Source organism: Oncorhynchus clarkii, chromosome 14, assembly GCF_045791955.1.
Source record: "Oncorhynchus clarkii lewisi isolate Uvic-CL-2024 chromosome 14, UVic_Ocla_1.0, whole genome shotgun sequence".
NCBI classification, from domain to species: Eukaryota; Metazoa; Chordata; class Actinopteri; order Salmoniformes; family Salmonidae; genus Oncorhynchus; species Oncorhynchus clarkii.
Genome location: NC_092160.1, coordinates 14,039,418 through 14,054,924, shown reverse-complemented (window position 1 = coordinate 14,054,924; position 15,507 = coordinate 14,039,418). Strand labels below are relative to the sequence as shown.

Sequence of the window (15,507 nt, the reverse complement as noted above, 5' to 3'; positions counted from 1 at the left end):
TCCCCCATCGATAATGATGATGTTACTTGGATGAAAGGGTGTCCATCTTTGAAAGCAACAGAGATTAAAATGTGAAAGGGCATTACCAGCACAATTCCACATCCTTCCCCGTGCCATCTCAACTGTTTCAAAACAGTTCAAAGGTTTGGAACTGTTATGGCAGGAGGGTTCCTGCTGAGGTCTCGTCTGAACTGCACGCAGATCCCTAACTCAAACAGACATGTTAACTTGGGCAAAAGCAAAGATTTGACTACTGGCTGTATGAGCTATGAATTGAAAGCTCTTTCTTCTCCTAATTGTACATTGTGAGTGATAGAGGAGGAGACTTATGCTTCATGAATTGTTCATGCACACAGACTTTGTAGTTTGGTTTGACACCTGTGTAAACCACAACATAATTCAGGAGGAAGATATAGCCAAATCTGGCGGGTTACTGAACCAGTTGTGGTGCGTCAACATCTGTCTTTACTAATAGAATACAATATATATATATATATAATATATATATATATATATATATACACCAGTCAAAAGACTGGTGTATATATATATATACACCAGTCAAAAGTTTGGACACACCTAATCATTCAAGGGTTTTTCTTTATTTTTACTATTTAGAAAAATAGTGAAGACATAAACTATGAAATAACACATGGAATCATGTAGTAACCAAAAAAGTGTTAAACAAATCTAAATATATTTTATATTTGCGATTCTTCAAAGTAGACAACCCTTTGCTGGTTGAGAGAATGCCAAGAGTGTGCAAAGCTGTCATCAAGGCAAAGGGTGGCTATTTGAAGAATATAAATATAAAATATATTTTGATTTGTTGAAGGTTACTTTTTAGGTTACTACATAATTCCATATATGTTATTTCATAGTTTTGATGTCTTCACTATTATTCTACGAGAGAGAGAGAAAGTGTTGTTTTTTGGAGGGGGGGGGGGCGTGGTGAGGAGGGGGATTATTTAAGATACTCTATGAAGAGGTAGCTGTTTTTGGAAGATGGGCAGGGACTTCAGGGGTAAGCTGGTTTCATCATTGGGGTGCCAGGACAAAGCTTGGACTTGGCTGAGCGGGAGATGCCCTCCCATAGGGGTGGGAGGGTCATAAGATCAGAAGTGGCAGAATGGAGCGCAGGGTTTGAGCATGGCCTGAAGGTAGGGAGGGGAAGTTCCTCTATCTGCTCTGTAGGCAAGCATCATGGTCTTGTAGTGGATAAGAGCTTAGACTGGAAGCCAGTAGAGTGTGTGGAGGAACGGTGTGAAAACCAGGTGGGCTGCAGCTTACTGGATACATTGCAGGGGTTTCATGGCACAAGCAGGGAGCCCAGCGAACAGCAAGTTTCAGTAGTCCAGATGGGGGATGACAAGTGCCTGGATTAGGACTTGTACTGCTTCCTGTGTGAGGTAGAGTCGTACTCTATGGATATTGTAGAGCATGAACCAGCAAGAGCGAAGCAATACTTTGATGTTTGCAAAGAACGACAGGGTGTTATCCAGGGTCATGCCAAGGTTCTTTGCACTATGGGAGGGTGACACTGTGGAGTTGTCAACCGTGATGGAGAGGTCTTTGAGAGGGCAGACCTTCCCCGGGAGGAAGAGCAGCTCCGTCTTGTCAAGGTTGAGCTTGAGGTGGTGGGCCGACAGCCAAGCTGAGATATCTGCCAGGCACGCAGAGATGCGTGTCGTCACCTGGGTGTCAGAAGGGGGGAAGGAGAAAAGTAGTTGAGTGTCATCTGCTTAGTCATGATAGGAGACACCATGTGAGGATATGACAGAGCCGAGTGACTTGGTGTATAGAGAGAAAAGGAGAGGGCCTATAACCGAGCTCTAGAGGACACCAGTAGTGAGAGTACGTGGTGCAGACACAGATCCTCTCCACATCATCTGGTAGAAGCGGCCTGTCAGGTAGGATGCAATCCAAGAGTGTGCAAAGCCTGAGACACACCGTGCTGAGTGGGTGGAGAGGAGGATCTGATGGTTCACAGTGTTGAAGTTAGCAGATAGATTTCGGAGGATGAGAACAGAGGAGAGAGAGTCAGCTTTGGCAGTGCGGAGAGCCTCCATGACACAGAGAAGAGCAGTCTCGGTTGAGTGACCGGTCTTGAAGCCTGACCGGTCAGGGTCAAGAAAATAGTTTTGAGAGTGATAACGAGAGAGTCGATCTGAGACAGCTCGCTCAAGTGTTTTGGAAAGGAAAGGAAGAAGGGATACAGGTCTGTATTTTCTGACGTCAGATGAGTCAAGTGTTGGTTTCTTGAGGAGGGGAGCGACTCGGGCCATTCTGAAGTCAGAGGGGACACAGCCAGTGGTCAGGGATGAGTTGTTAAAGGAAGTGAGAAATGGGAGAAGGTCTTGATTCTCTGGAGAAGGGAGGTGGGGATGGGGTCGAGCGGGCAGGTTGTTGGGCGGCCAGAACTCACTAGTCGCAGGATTTCATCTGGAGAGTGAGAGGAGAAAGAGGTCAAGGAGTAGGGTAGTTAAGTGTGAGTGGGACCAGTGGTCTCAATAGGCTGAGTGATTGAGGAGCAGAGGAGGGAGGGAGGTAGAAGGTAGAAGGTAGAGGGAGGTAGAAGGTGGAAAAGAGTTTCCTAGGGTTAGAGGCAGAAGCTTGACATTTAGAGTGATAGAAAGTGGCGTTAGCGGCGGATACAGAGGAAGAGAAGGTAGAAAGGAGGGAATCATAGGTCCTCTGGAAGTTTAGCTTTCCTCCATTTCCACTCAGCTGCCAGGCCAGGAGGAAAGGGGACAGAGCAAGTCATAAGATGTGAAAAGGGAGGAGAGAAGGGTCGAAGAGGCAGAATCAGAAGACAGGAGGGAGAAGGATTTACCAGAAGGGGGAGATGATAGAGGGAGGAACGAGAGTGAAGATTGTGACGGCACTTGACTTGGGTGACCGTATTACCACCACATGGCTGGAGTAATGGCTGGAGTAAAATTCTATGTGACGGTTTGAGTCACTGTAATCTCCTTTTATGCACTCTGGACATGCTTTGGTAGTAACCAACATGCTAACTATCTTCAGGTCCAAATGGCCTGGTACTTAGGGATCTATTGTCCCTCTGACCAGTCTGACATCAATGCAAATGCATCGAAAATCACAACAAACACATCAAAACAATAGGCCTACCTTACTTTTAAAACTCACTCACTGTGATGATCAATATGAAGAAAGAAGTTCAGCAGCAGGTTGAAAAAGTGTAAAACATGGCCGTTGTGGATGTTGTTTCAAAAGCCTAACACAGCAAAATGGACAGCGCTTTCTAAGGGATTCATTCAAAACATCCATACGCATATTAGAGTTTATACATAGCCCTGAAAAAAACGAAACAATTAAAATGAGGATTGTGCCGTTATAAAATATGTAGCCTACCTGATATTATGCTTGGCAGAAAAACATAAAACAAAATTGATTTAAGATGTCTTTGGTACATAATTGGTCTAGCCTTTGATTGTGGACTGAATTATTATGCAGACTTGTTACCTTATAATTCCAAAAGGTCTATCCATGAGTCTGGGAGAGAATTCATAGCCCTAGGCCATGCTGTTGGTTCATTTATTTTGCAGGTTGGCTTACAGTTAGCCTACAATTTGTGAATTTGTATTTGAATAGCCTAGTAATAGGGCATTTTTAATATTTGTATGATTAATTGGGTTACACATTACCTTTAGCTATACAACATAGCTCACCATCATGCGTTTCCACCTTCCACCTCCACCTCCCCTTTACTCCTTTTTGGAGTACGCAGATGGGCTGTCAACAGTTTAGGGAAATATGTTTCCTTTTGAAAACATGTTACTATCGATGTTCCCAAACAGATTTCACTTGCTGTCCCAGCTTCAGGAACAAGGTTGGAGAGAACATGGCATACAGAGTTTGAGCAGAATATCACCTGTTGGGCAGCGAAAGCATGCTCCTCAAACAGTGGTTTATGGTGAAGTAAGTGTCCTTATATTTAATTATCAGCTGCTCATATTAAGCACATGCTCCGCTATAAAAACCAAAGTAGCCTACAAAACAGACCGTCGTAAAAGCGCATACAGTGCATACAGATGAAATGTATTTTTTACACTGCCCATTAAATTAAATTGAGAACACTCTGATGGGTGAAAATATGACCACTTGACAAGAGAACAGCTGTGCAGCACGGAACAGAGAAAAGGCTTTGTTTGCTACTTTCTCAAATCATCAATAACCTATTGCCGCACCATGCAGCCCATATACGTTTTGATTTCTAAAACATTCTAAAGTTTATATCCTTCACAACTAAAGTTGTCAAGTAACTCTAAATCTAGCATATAGGGCCTGTTTCAAATTATCACTTTTACACTCAACATAGCCACTTCATATGCACACACACTCCTTAAAACTTCTTAGGGCTACAATCCCGTTAACGGAATTCATATGACAACAGCCAGTGAAAGTGCAGAGCGCCAAATTCAAACAACAGAAATCTCATAATTAAAATTCCTCAAACATACATGTATCTTATACCATTTTAAAGGTACTCTTGTTGTTAACCCCACCAAAGTGTCCGATTTCAAATAGGCTTTACAGCGAAAGCACCACAAACGATTATGTTAGGTCAGAGCCAGGCCACAGAAAAACACAGCCATTTTTCCAGCCAAAGAGAGGAGTCACAAAAAGCACAAATAGAGATAAAATTAATCACTAACCTTTGATGATCTTCATCAGATGACAGTCATAGGACTTCATGTTACACAATACATGTATGTTTTGTTCGATAAAGTGCATATTTATATAAAAAAATCTCAGTATATATTGGCGCGTTATGTTCACTAGTTCCAAAAACATCCGGTGATATTGCAGAGAGCCACATAATTTTACAGAAATACTCATTATAAATGTTGATGAAAATACAATTGTTAAACATGTAAATATAGACACACTTCTCCTTAATCCAACAGCTGTGTCAGATTTCAAAAATGCTTTACGGAAAAAGCAAACCATGCAATTATCTGAGAACGGCGCTTAGAAAACAAATAGAGATATCCGCCATGTTGGAGTCAACAGAAATCAGAAATAACATTATAAATATTCACTTACCTTTGATGATCTTCATCAGAATGCACTCCCAGGAATCCCAGTTCCACATTAAATGTTTGATTTGTTCGATAATGTACATAGTTTTTGTCCAAATAGCTACTTTTGTTAGCACGTTTGGTAAACAAATCCAAAGTCATGAAGTGCGTTCCCTAGTTGCAGACGAAATGTAAAAAGTTCTGTTACTGTCCGTAGAAACATGTCAAACGATGTACGGAATCAATCTTTAGGATGTTTTTCACATAAAACTTCAATAATATTCCAACCGAAGGATTCCTTTGTCTTCAGAAAAGTAAAGGAACGCAGCTACCTTTCATGTGAAATGCACGTGACCGGCGCGTGACTGTTGGCAGACCTCTGACTCATTCCTCTCTCATTCGGTCCCACTTCACAGTAGAATCCTCAAACAAGTTTCTAAAGACGGTTGACATCTAGTGGAAGCCGTAGGAAGTGCAACATAACCAATATCCCACTGTGTATTCAATAGGGGCTGGGTTGAAAATCGACCAACCTCAGATATCCCACTTCCTGTTTGGATTTCTTCTCAGGTTTTTGCCTGCCATATGAGTTATGTTATACTCACAGACATCATTCAAACAGTTTTAGAACCTTCAGAGTGTTTTTTATCCAATACTAATAATAATATGCATATATTAGCAACTGGGACATAGGAGCAGGCAGTTTACTCTGGGCACCTCTGGGCACCTTTCATCCAAGCTACTCAATACTTCCCCTGCAGCCATAAGAAGTTAATGGGAGAAATATCCTTTCTATTTTATTCAGCTACACAATCATATAAAATAATGTCACAGGACTTAAGCATATCTTGGTTTTTCATATCATAATGTTTCTTTAGAGCTGACTATAATAAATAATATAATAAATAATATTAAGATAGTGTTTATTAAATTGTGTCACGTATACTCCCTCTCCGGCCTCTAGGTCATCAGGCTGCTGATTATCCTGCACACCTGTCACCATCGTCTTGCGCATCTGCGGCTCATGACACTCACCTGGACTCCATCACCCACTTGATTATCTTCCCTATATTTGTCACACCCCTTGGTTCTTTCCTCAGGTGTTATTGACTCTGTTTTCATGTCGGTGCGTTGTTTGTGTTTCGTGTTCATTGTTTCTTTTATTTATTAAAACACTCACTTCCTGAACTTGCTTCCCGACTCTCAGCGCACTCGTTCCAAATTGATTTATTCAACTTTTTTACATTTAAATGTTTCAAAGGTGCATCAGTGGCTTGTATGCATGGAGGCCTGGAGATGCTAAAGGTGTTTTGCATGACAATAACCGGTTGACCAAATGTCATGACCGCCACAGGGTGGAGGCTGAGTGGTTAGGGTTGGAGGAAAGGGAGACAGAAAAGGAAACAAAGTAGTGATCAGAGACTTGAGGGGGGTTGCAGTTAGATTAGTAAGCGAACAGCCTCTAGTGAATATGAGGTCACGCATATTGCCTGCCTTGTGAGTGGGAGGGGACTGGGAAAGGGTGAGATCAAAAGAGACAATCGATGGGAGACATCAGGAAGTCGAAGTCGCCAAGTACGCCATCATCAGGAAATTAGCTTATCAAGGTGTCAAGTTCATTGAGTAACTCTACTAAGGCCACCTGGTGGGCGATAGATGACTATGTTCAGCTTGAGGGGACAACTGACAATGACAGCATGCAGTTAAAATGAGGAGATGGACAGGTGAGAGAGGAAGTAAATATAAAATCTCCAGTTAGGAGAAATGAGTTAACCAGTGCCACCACCGCTATGACCAGATGCTCTTTGACTATGAGAGAAAACGTAATCAGACGAAGAGAGAGCAGCTGTTGTAGCAGTATTCTCTGGGGTGATCCATGTGTCCGTCAGGGCCAAAAAGTATAGGGACTGAAGGACAGCATAGGCTGAGATGAACTTGGCGTTCTTGACCGCATTTCGGCAGTTCCAAACTCTGCCAAAGATCCAGAATCCAACATGGGTTGCGCAGGGTACACTAAACTAGAAGGGTTTCAGCCAAGGGGTGGGAAGTGTCTGTAAAGCCTACAGGAAGAGGAGACAACAGGTATAGATAGTTGCCAAAACTAGAAAAGATTCTAATGAGATCATCACAAAATAACTAGGTAAGATACTCAAGTGAGAGATTGATGTGGAGCCTTCATCAAAGAACTCTGCAGAACGGTCTTAGTTTCGGCAATGGTCTTGGTTTCTCCCGACGAGACGGCCACTGACACGACCGCCGCTTACAGCTGCCGCTGAGAAACCAGGGGAGACTGAAGCACTAACATTAATTGTTAATAGCCTAACAGAAGTGGAGAGCACACATCCCTGTACTAATTGCAGATTTCCTAAGAGAGGAGAAACCACTCCCCCTCCAATAAATCCACTGATTACCAAAACAAGTCACAAATGGTCCTGACCCTTGATCCTGGTTGATGTGTCAACAACTATCTGCAAGTTATGAACAGTTAGCAGTTTACACACCATGAAGGTCACTGGGAATACAGACAGCACTTAACACTAGGTTGCAAAAAGACTGTACTAGACCACAACAGATTAAAACAAAAAAGGATATGTTTTCCTCCTGGAGATAACCAGGAGTCCTCAAGCTATAGAATGAAGCATATATATTTGTGTACATGAACTTGCCAGTTTTTCCCCATATGCAGACTAGTGTGACAGGAGTTCATAGTCGATTGTCTGTTAATGAATACTTTGCCCAGCACAATAGGGAGAGATTTGCTACAGGCATAGCCCTGTAGTACACAACAGATACAGATGTGGTATAACTAAGTCATGGAGCATCAGATCAAACTGTACTCAACCCTAAAGAACATTTTACATAAGGAACAATCCTCTTGGAGATCGTTCTCAAGCTGCATCATTTTATACTGTGATTTCTTCTCTTGCAAAAAATTGGATGACATCATCATCTAGACGTATCATAATGGGTATTAGGTGGTTGCTTGGAGATGCTAGCGCTGCAGACACAGGCCTCTCCATTAGTCTCATATGGTTTCATATACAGTAGATACAATCTGTAACTGGGATCCAAGAGAAAGATCTCAACCCAGTAGTTAGCTAGTTCACCTTGTCACCCTGCGTCTCTCCTGTTTAGATACGTTGTTTAATGTTCGTTCTAGTTCATCCAGCTCTAAGTAGTTTATCCGGAATACTTCCACTGTGAAATCAGAGTAGTAGCACTCAGTTCCGTAAGTCAGTAAGCTACGAATGAGCATGGACATGGGGTTCATTTATCACTCTAGTCTTCAGGCCAAAGGGAGAGCACATGGACTTCCACCCTGCACAAAAGCTCCGTACAGGTGTCTCACAGCAAATGGCCTGCTATCGCTTACATGCAATTCCTACATTGAAATAGTGTATGTATCGCTTTAGTCAATGAAAGGCAATGCAATAATTCAGTACTATTTGTTAATGACTGGACCTTTAGCCCAAGTGGACACAAATGGACCGTATTTCAAAAACGTGCTAAATTTGAGGTACCAGTATAACTTGTCTACAGTTAGCCACTGACTTAAAGTACACACAAGATGCATCTTTAAACACAAAAACCCTCAAAGGGTCATAGGGTCTTAGAGTAGAGAGAGGTCATATTGGATCCATCCAATATTTTGAGAGCAGTTCAGCATAGATAACTTCCTATTAAGAAAAAACATTCCTAAAGTAAAATAAAATGTCTTGACAAGTGGCATACAAAAGGAAACATGAGTCTTGCAGTTCAACATCATTTGTTACTTCAAAGAGATTAATAACTTTAGCAATAACAAGACCCACCATGACCGCCCATTAGCTCACGCTTGACTGAGATAGCATAGAGGAGATCTAGTTATGGTGTTCTGAGCAACACCCAATGTGTGGAGTGTCCTAGTGTGTCTCGCTATGACCGAGCACAGTAGTCTTCTATGGAAGCTCAACCAACTCCACATTTGAGGGCACGGATCGTTAACCTTTCAACAGGCTTGTTTTATACCACTTTGGGGACGAGTTAGGAGACAAAAACACACATGCATATGGTATGCTGACCACCTCTCTTCCACAATATTAAACCACAATTCTGTATTTGCTTGTGGTTACTCTAAATATCAGTACATCTCAAAATGATTTGGTCTATAGAGTTCATGTTGACTAACCACCCAGTAGCTCAATGTGTTGTGGGGGACAGGGTTCACTTGTGGACCCAATTCAGAGGGTCAAAGCCAATGACTCTTTACAGTGTGGAACATTAAGAAAAGGAGCCATCAGTCAAAGCCTGATCACTGTTGCTCATGGAAGTGCATGATATATCATTGCCACAGGTGTAACCCAATGTAACTGTACTGTTCAGGCTCACTAGTTCATCCATCTTACAGGGAAGGAAGGGTAACGGCCTGCCTGATTACCCAATGTCAATGTTTTTCATTCATTCATGGGAGCATAGACCCATCCTATCTCCTTAAACCAAATCAATGTTAAGGGCTAAATGAACCATTAACTGAATCAACGTGAGACCCTTGTCTAAGTCATGCATGAACGGGTTAACCACTCAGGTGGAATGAGAACCAGAAGGACATGGTTCATGATGAGAGTCACTCAGGGAAAGTACTTATTTCTCATTAACACGCCACCGAGCGAGGACTTAACTTCCACCTTTTGCCCTACCTTACCCTGCCGGACACCTGACATGACGCGTCCCTTATCCCCTGTCCCGAGGGAACCCAATGCCAGGTGTTACCCTGCACGCGCGTGATGCTGCTGCTCCATATAACTACCATAACGCTCCCTCTTTATTGCCTTCCCCTCAAGTAAAACAATGTGTTTTTGACCAAATTTACTGAAGTCAAGCCAGCGTGACTAGGATTTCACACATGCTCCATTGTTAGGGCCCTGAGCGGGTGATCCAGGCAGGATATACCCTGGCTAGGCCGGAGGAAATCCCTGGCGAACGCATGCACACATCTTCCATTCAGTGGGCGACGAGGGGCTTATTTTTGTCAAAGGGTGCCCACACACACGTAGCATAGCATGCGTCCTTGCTGCATTGCGTTTAGGCATGAGTCTCATGAATAATGAGTTTGCAGGTTCAGTGCTGGTTTGATTTGAGCGAAGCTATTACTTTAACAGAGAGAATATTGGGCTTCTAATTTAGTCAAGCATATCAAGGCTCAGGAGAAGACCCAGATGCAGACAGTTCGAAGTAACAAAAGTTTATTACAAAAATAGGGGCAGGCAAATGACAGGTCAAGGGCAGGCAGAGGTCAGTAAGCCAGAGCAGAGTCTGAAAGGTGCAGAACGGCAGGCTCAGGGTCAGGGCAGGCAGAGATCAGTAATCCAGGGCAATGTCACAAGGTACAGAACGGCAGGCGGGCTCAGGGCAGGCAGAATGGTAAAAACAGGGACAACTAAAAAACAGGGACTAGATAAAAACAGGAGTATGGGAAAACCTCTGCTAGGCTTAATGAGACAAGACGAACTGGCAACAGACAACACAGGTATAAATACACTGGGGATAAGGGGGAAGATGGACGACACCTGGAGGTGGGTGGAGACAAGCACAAGGACAGGTGAAACAGATCAGGGTGTGACAAAGCCATTACTCTAACAGGGAGAATTGTGCTTCTAATTTAGTTAATCCATTACTCTAACAGAGAGAATACTGGGCTTCTAATTTAGTTAATCCATTACTCTAACAGAGAGAATATTGAGCTTCTAATTTAGTTAATCCATTACTCTAACAGAGAGAATATTGGGCTTCTAATTTAGTTAAGCCATTACTCTAACAGAGAGAATATGGGCTTCTAATTTAGTTAATCCATTACTCTAACAGAGAGAATATTGGGCTTCTAATTTAGTTAAGACATTACTCTAACAGATAGAATATTGGGCTTCTAATTTAGTTAAGACATTACTCTAACAGATAGAATATTGGGCTTCTAATTTAGTTAAGCCGACGACAACACCTGATTAAGACTATGATTCACGGCAGGCCTCTTGGACCTACCGCACAGGGATCATGCATAGCGGTGGGAATAATTCCCCCAATGTTGTTGTAATATCCCTGAGTAAGGACCAATACTGTGTCCAAAAGGCTGAGAAAGCAGTGAGGACTTCAGCCACAAAGAACAAAAAACAGTACGGGAGCTGTGCTTTATTTTCTCATTTGAAAACAGAAAAAAACTTTGGCCCTGAGAGCTTTACTGTTGTTACAAATGAGGCTGATGCAGAGCACAGCGATGTTTTCCATGCGTTTCTAGAGAGTCCCATTTCCTCTGGTCTGTGTGACCTCCGTTCACCCCCCTTTATTAGCAGTGAGACAGCCCGCCCAGTGGTGGTAGCGGAAGCCCATTCAACCCAATGGGGCAGCAAGCCAGACTCTCCAACCACATGCCAGCTGCCCCCAACTCAATTTATCAGATGATTCCTTTCAGCAAATTATTTTGGGAGAGATAGAGATTAAACCAGATACTTGAGCTCCAGCAACTCAGGACGTCGGGGAGATTATGTTCCTGTGAATGCCTGGAAATAGAATTCATCCAGAAAATGACAATGTCTCTAGATCATTAAGAGGTAACAGGTAATGTCATACCTGAGGTCTCCCTGTTTGTCCCCACAGACTTAAACATTTATTTTAGACTTCCCCTCTAACTGTTAGAGAAATTAGGGGGGGTGTATGTGAGAGTATATGACATACTTCTGGGATTCTGGGATTCAATGCTAGGACTGGGATTCAATGCTAAGGCATTTTAGTGCAGTGCACTATACAAAATAATCCTTAAGAGTTTATTGACGAACCCTAAGTCACACAATAAAAAAGTCCCCATCAAAACCAGTCAGTTTAAGCTAGAGATATCTGTTTTTTTTTTGCATGAGCTGCGTCTCAATCCACCACATCCGCCTATGTCGGCCTTCCTCATCTGTGGTGGAAAGTGGCAGAGCTACAGCGTTGTTATTCAGACCAGGAGACATCCCGAAAATTGGTCTTCTTACGAATCCTCTGTAGCGTCCGAACGATGGTGTTCTCTATTTTGCTCTACGACCCCTATAAACCCAATGGGACTCGTCTGAAGGCGGTACCACCAAACTGTCTGAACAGTTTGGGCTACAAACTAACACAATGGTGTTTTCCGTTTTGCTCTAGGACCCCCACAAGTGTCATGGGACTCGTCTGAAGGTAACCCAGTACCGTTTTTAAAAAATGTATGGAAGTATGTAGGTATGCCCCCCCCAAAAAAAGGGGTTAAATATGTGCCCCCCCAAAAAATATATATTTCCTGAGCTGTCTTATATTTCCTAGATATAGGACAGACACTTGAAAACCTTAATAACTGCCTGTTTTGCCATTTATGAATGTGTTAATTAATATGTTAAATTTTATTTTATTTTATACAAATTATAATATTTTTCGGGGATACCTACAGAATAAAATAGCTAAATGACCATCTTAAAACAAATGCATATGTTATCTTAGTAGAAACGACTCCTCAAAAGCTTTTAGAAGTAAAGGCATTTTCCTCGCTGTTCGTGGAGATCGCATTCATGATAAATGCTGCGCATGAAGGCTGAAGTGTAAATGACCTTTAATAGTCTGTTATAGTGCACTGCGCTATAATGTGCCTTGCATTGAATTAGTGTAGGCATAAACCCCATAGGGCTATTGACTGCATTCACTGGTAAAGCAGCTGTGAAAGCAGTGACACACAAGTATTTCTGCAAGTGAACACTAAGGACATGACCTTTTAAAAGGTGTGGAGTTTGGAAGATTGTTTTTCCCCACTTAAACTGTAGAGGGAAAAAAACAAATCCATTTTCCATTGGTGGAATACAAACATAGTGTATTGTTTTGGTTGGCAAAGTGGAAGAGAATAACTTACGCTTAGATTCTTAGGTTTCTATGCACACTGTTCAATGACTATTTGAGTATTAACACATTGTTCTGAAAGATATGGGCATTGATGTTGTTAATGAAGGACAGTTCCACTCATTTTGATAGTGCTATAGCATGAACCATCACTGATGGTCTGAACTGTAAATTAAAAGTTTTCTCTGTGTGCTTATATACAGTATGCCAGTTGATATACACTTAAAACATTTCAGAACTCATATGTTCAAGATGCTGCCCTCATTTAGACATTTCTTTAAAATGCTTCAAGCAATTGGAACTATTTTTCCAAACCACTTCAGCCATCAGCTGTTGCCCCCTTTCATATGTGTCTCAATGCTCAGCAAAAAACAGATGTTTTACATTTATTGTACAATTTCTGTTTGTTTTTGTTTCTTCTGATAAATGACTAATTCCGACCTAAGAAAATAAGAATAGATAATTGTACTGTTTTCCAAACCCATCTGCAGTTCTGTGTGTTGACCGAACCGAATTTAACAGACAGTTTGTATGAGTTCGCTAAATTGCTGTTGTCTCAAGTATCATACCTCATGCCAATTATGTAAAAACTGTAAACACAACCAGTAGGATAATGATAATAGGATAATTGTGCTGTAGATCTCTTTAGAATAACACACATCCTGCAAAGGGAATGCCTCCATCATCACAGAATTGAAGTGAAGCATTGTCCACTGTTCTCAAAAATGAAATTAAAGGGAGTTGATGGACAGGACGTGTTGAGAAGTAATGAAGGACTACTACAATAAAATGTTGCCAACACTTTACTTTATACGCAGTGTCATAACACGATATGGAGCGGTCATAACCATGTCATAATGTCACATAATGTGTCATAATCTGTCATAATATGGTCATAACACTGTCATGACCCATATATTTACTCATGTTGTGACATATATTGTGTTATTTGGGTGACTGGTTATGACACCTACTTCAGAGTGTCAAAACCCACATTCATTCAAATTGATTTTTTCCCTGCCAAGAAGTCTCCTTTCGTTTGAAAGTTTGTTTCTTAAATACTTTGCTGTTGCTGTAATGAATTCTTTACAGTCACTTTTTTTCCCATCATATTTTAAATACACGTTATGACACTGTCATGAAGCATTATGACCATCAGAATCATATAAGCCAGATAGCCCATTATTGCACTTATGTCAGTCATCAGTCAAAAACAAGGTGTCTTGTCCTGCTCCTGAAATCTGCTCCTGCACTCATTCCAGTCATCAGCAACAGAGCATTGGGGTAGGTGCATGTCTGACATCAATGTGTGCACAATAATTATTTAATGTGGTCAATAAAATACAATGATATAACAAAGCATACTGTTGACACGTAGGCTATGGTGTAATGGAGTGTTTTGCCTTGTGTGGCACTGTAGGTTTTGTGTGTTTTGACACCCTTATGTGGGTGTTTTCTAAAATTCATTTCAGCTTTATTTAACCAGGTAAGCCAGTTGAGAACAAGTTCTCATTTACAACTGTGACCTGGCTTAGATAAAGCAAAGCAGTGCGACACAAACAACAACACAGAGTTACACATGGAATAAACAAGCGTACAGTCAATAACACAATAGAAAAAAAATAAAGTCTATATATAGTGTGCGCAAATGGCGTGAGGAGGTAGGCAATAAATAGGCCATAGTAGTGAAATAATTACAATTTAGCAGATTAACACTGGAGTGATAAATGAGCAGATGATGATGTGCAAGTAGAGATGCTGGTGTGCAAAAGAGCAGAAAGGTAAATAAATACTACATGGGGACGTGGTAGGTAGATTGGGTGGGCTATTTACAGGTGGACTATGTACAGCTGCAGTGATTGGTTAGCTGCTCAGATAGCTGGTGTTTAAAGTTAGTGAGAGAAATATAAGTCTCCAGCTTCAGTGATTTTTGCAATTCGTTCCAGTCACTGGCAGCAGAGAGCGGCGGAAAACGAAAGGCGGCCAAAGGAGGTGTTGGTTTTGGGGATGACCAGTGAGATATACAGTGCCTTGCGAAAGTATTCGGCCCCCTTGAACTTTGACACATTTCAGGCTTCAAACATAAAGATATAAAACTGTATTTTTTTGTGAAGAATCAACAACAAGTGGGACACAATCATGAAGTGGAACGACATTTATTAGATATTTCAAACTTTTTTAACAAATCAAAAATGGAAAAATTGGGCGTGCAAAATTATTCAGCCCCCTTAAGTTAATACTTTGTAGCGCCACCTTTTGCTGCGATTACAGCTGTAAGTCGCTTGGGGTATGTCTCTATCAGTTTTGCACATCGAGAGACTGAAATTTTTTCCCATTCCTCCTTGCAAAACAGCTCGAGCTCAGTGAGGTTGGATGGAGAGCATTTGTGAACAGCAGTTTTCAGTTCTTTCCACAGATTCTCGATTGGATTCAGGTCTGGACTTTGACTTGGCCATTCTAACACCTGGATATGTTTATTTTTGAACCATTCCATTGTAGATTTTGCTTTATGTTTTGGATCATTGTCTTGTTGGAAGACAAATCTCCGTCCCAGTCTCAGGTCTTTTGCAGACTCCATCAGGTTTTCTTC

The 15,507-nt window shown here is 41.7% G+C and overlaps 1 pseudogene; it reads right to left on the bottom strand.

Annotated features, from left to right (window-relative positions):
* Positions 1 to 6,384: 6,384 nt before the first annotated feature.
* Positions 6,385 to 15,507, bottom strand: part of LOC139365832 (uncharacterized) — a 50,259-nt pseudogene continuing 41,136 nt past the window's right edge.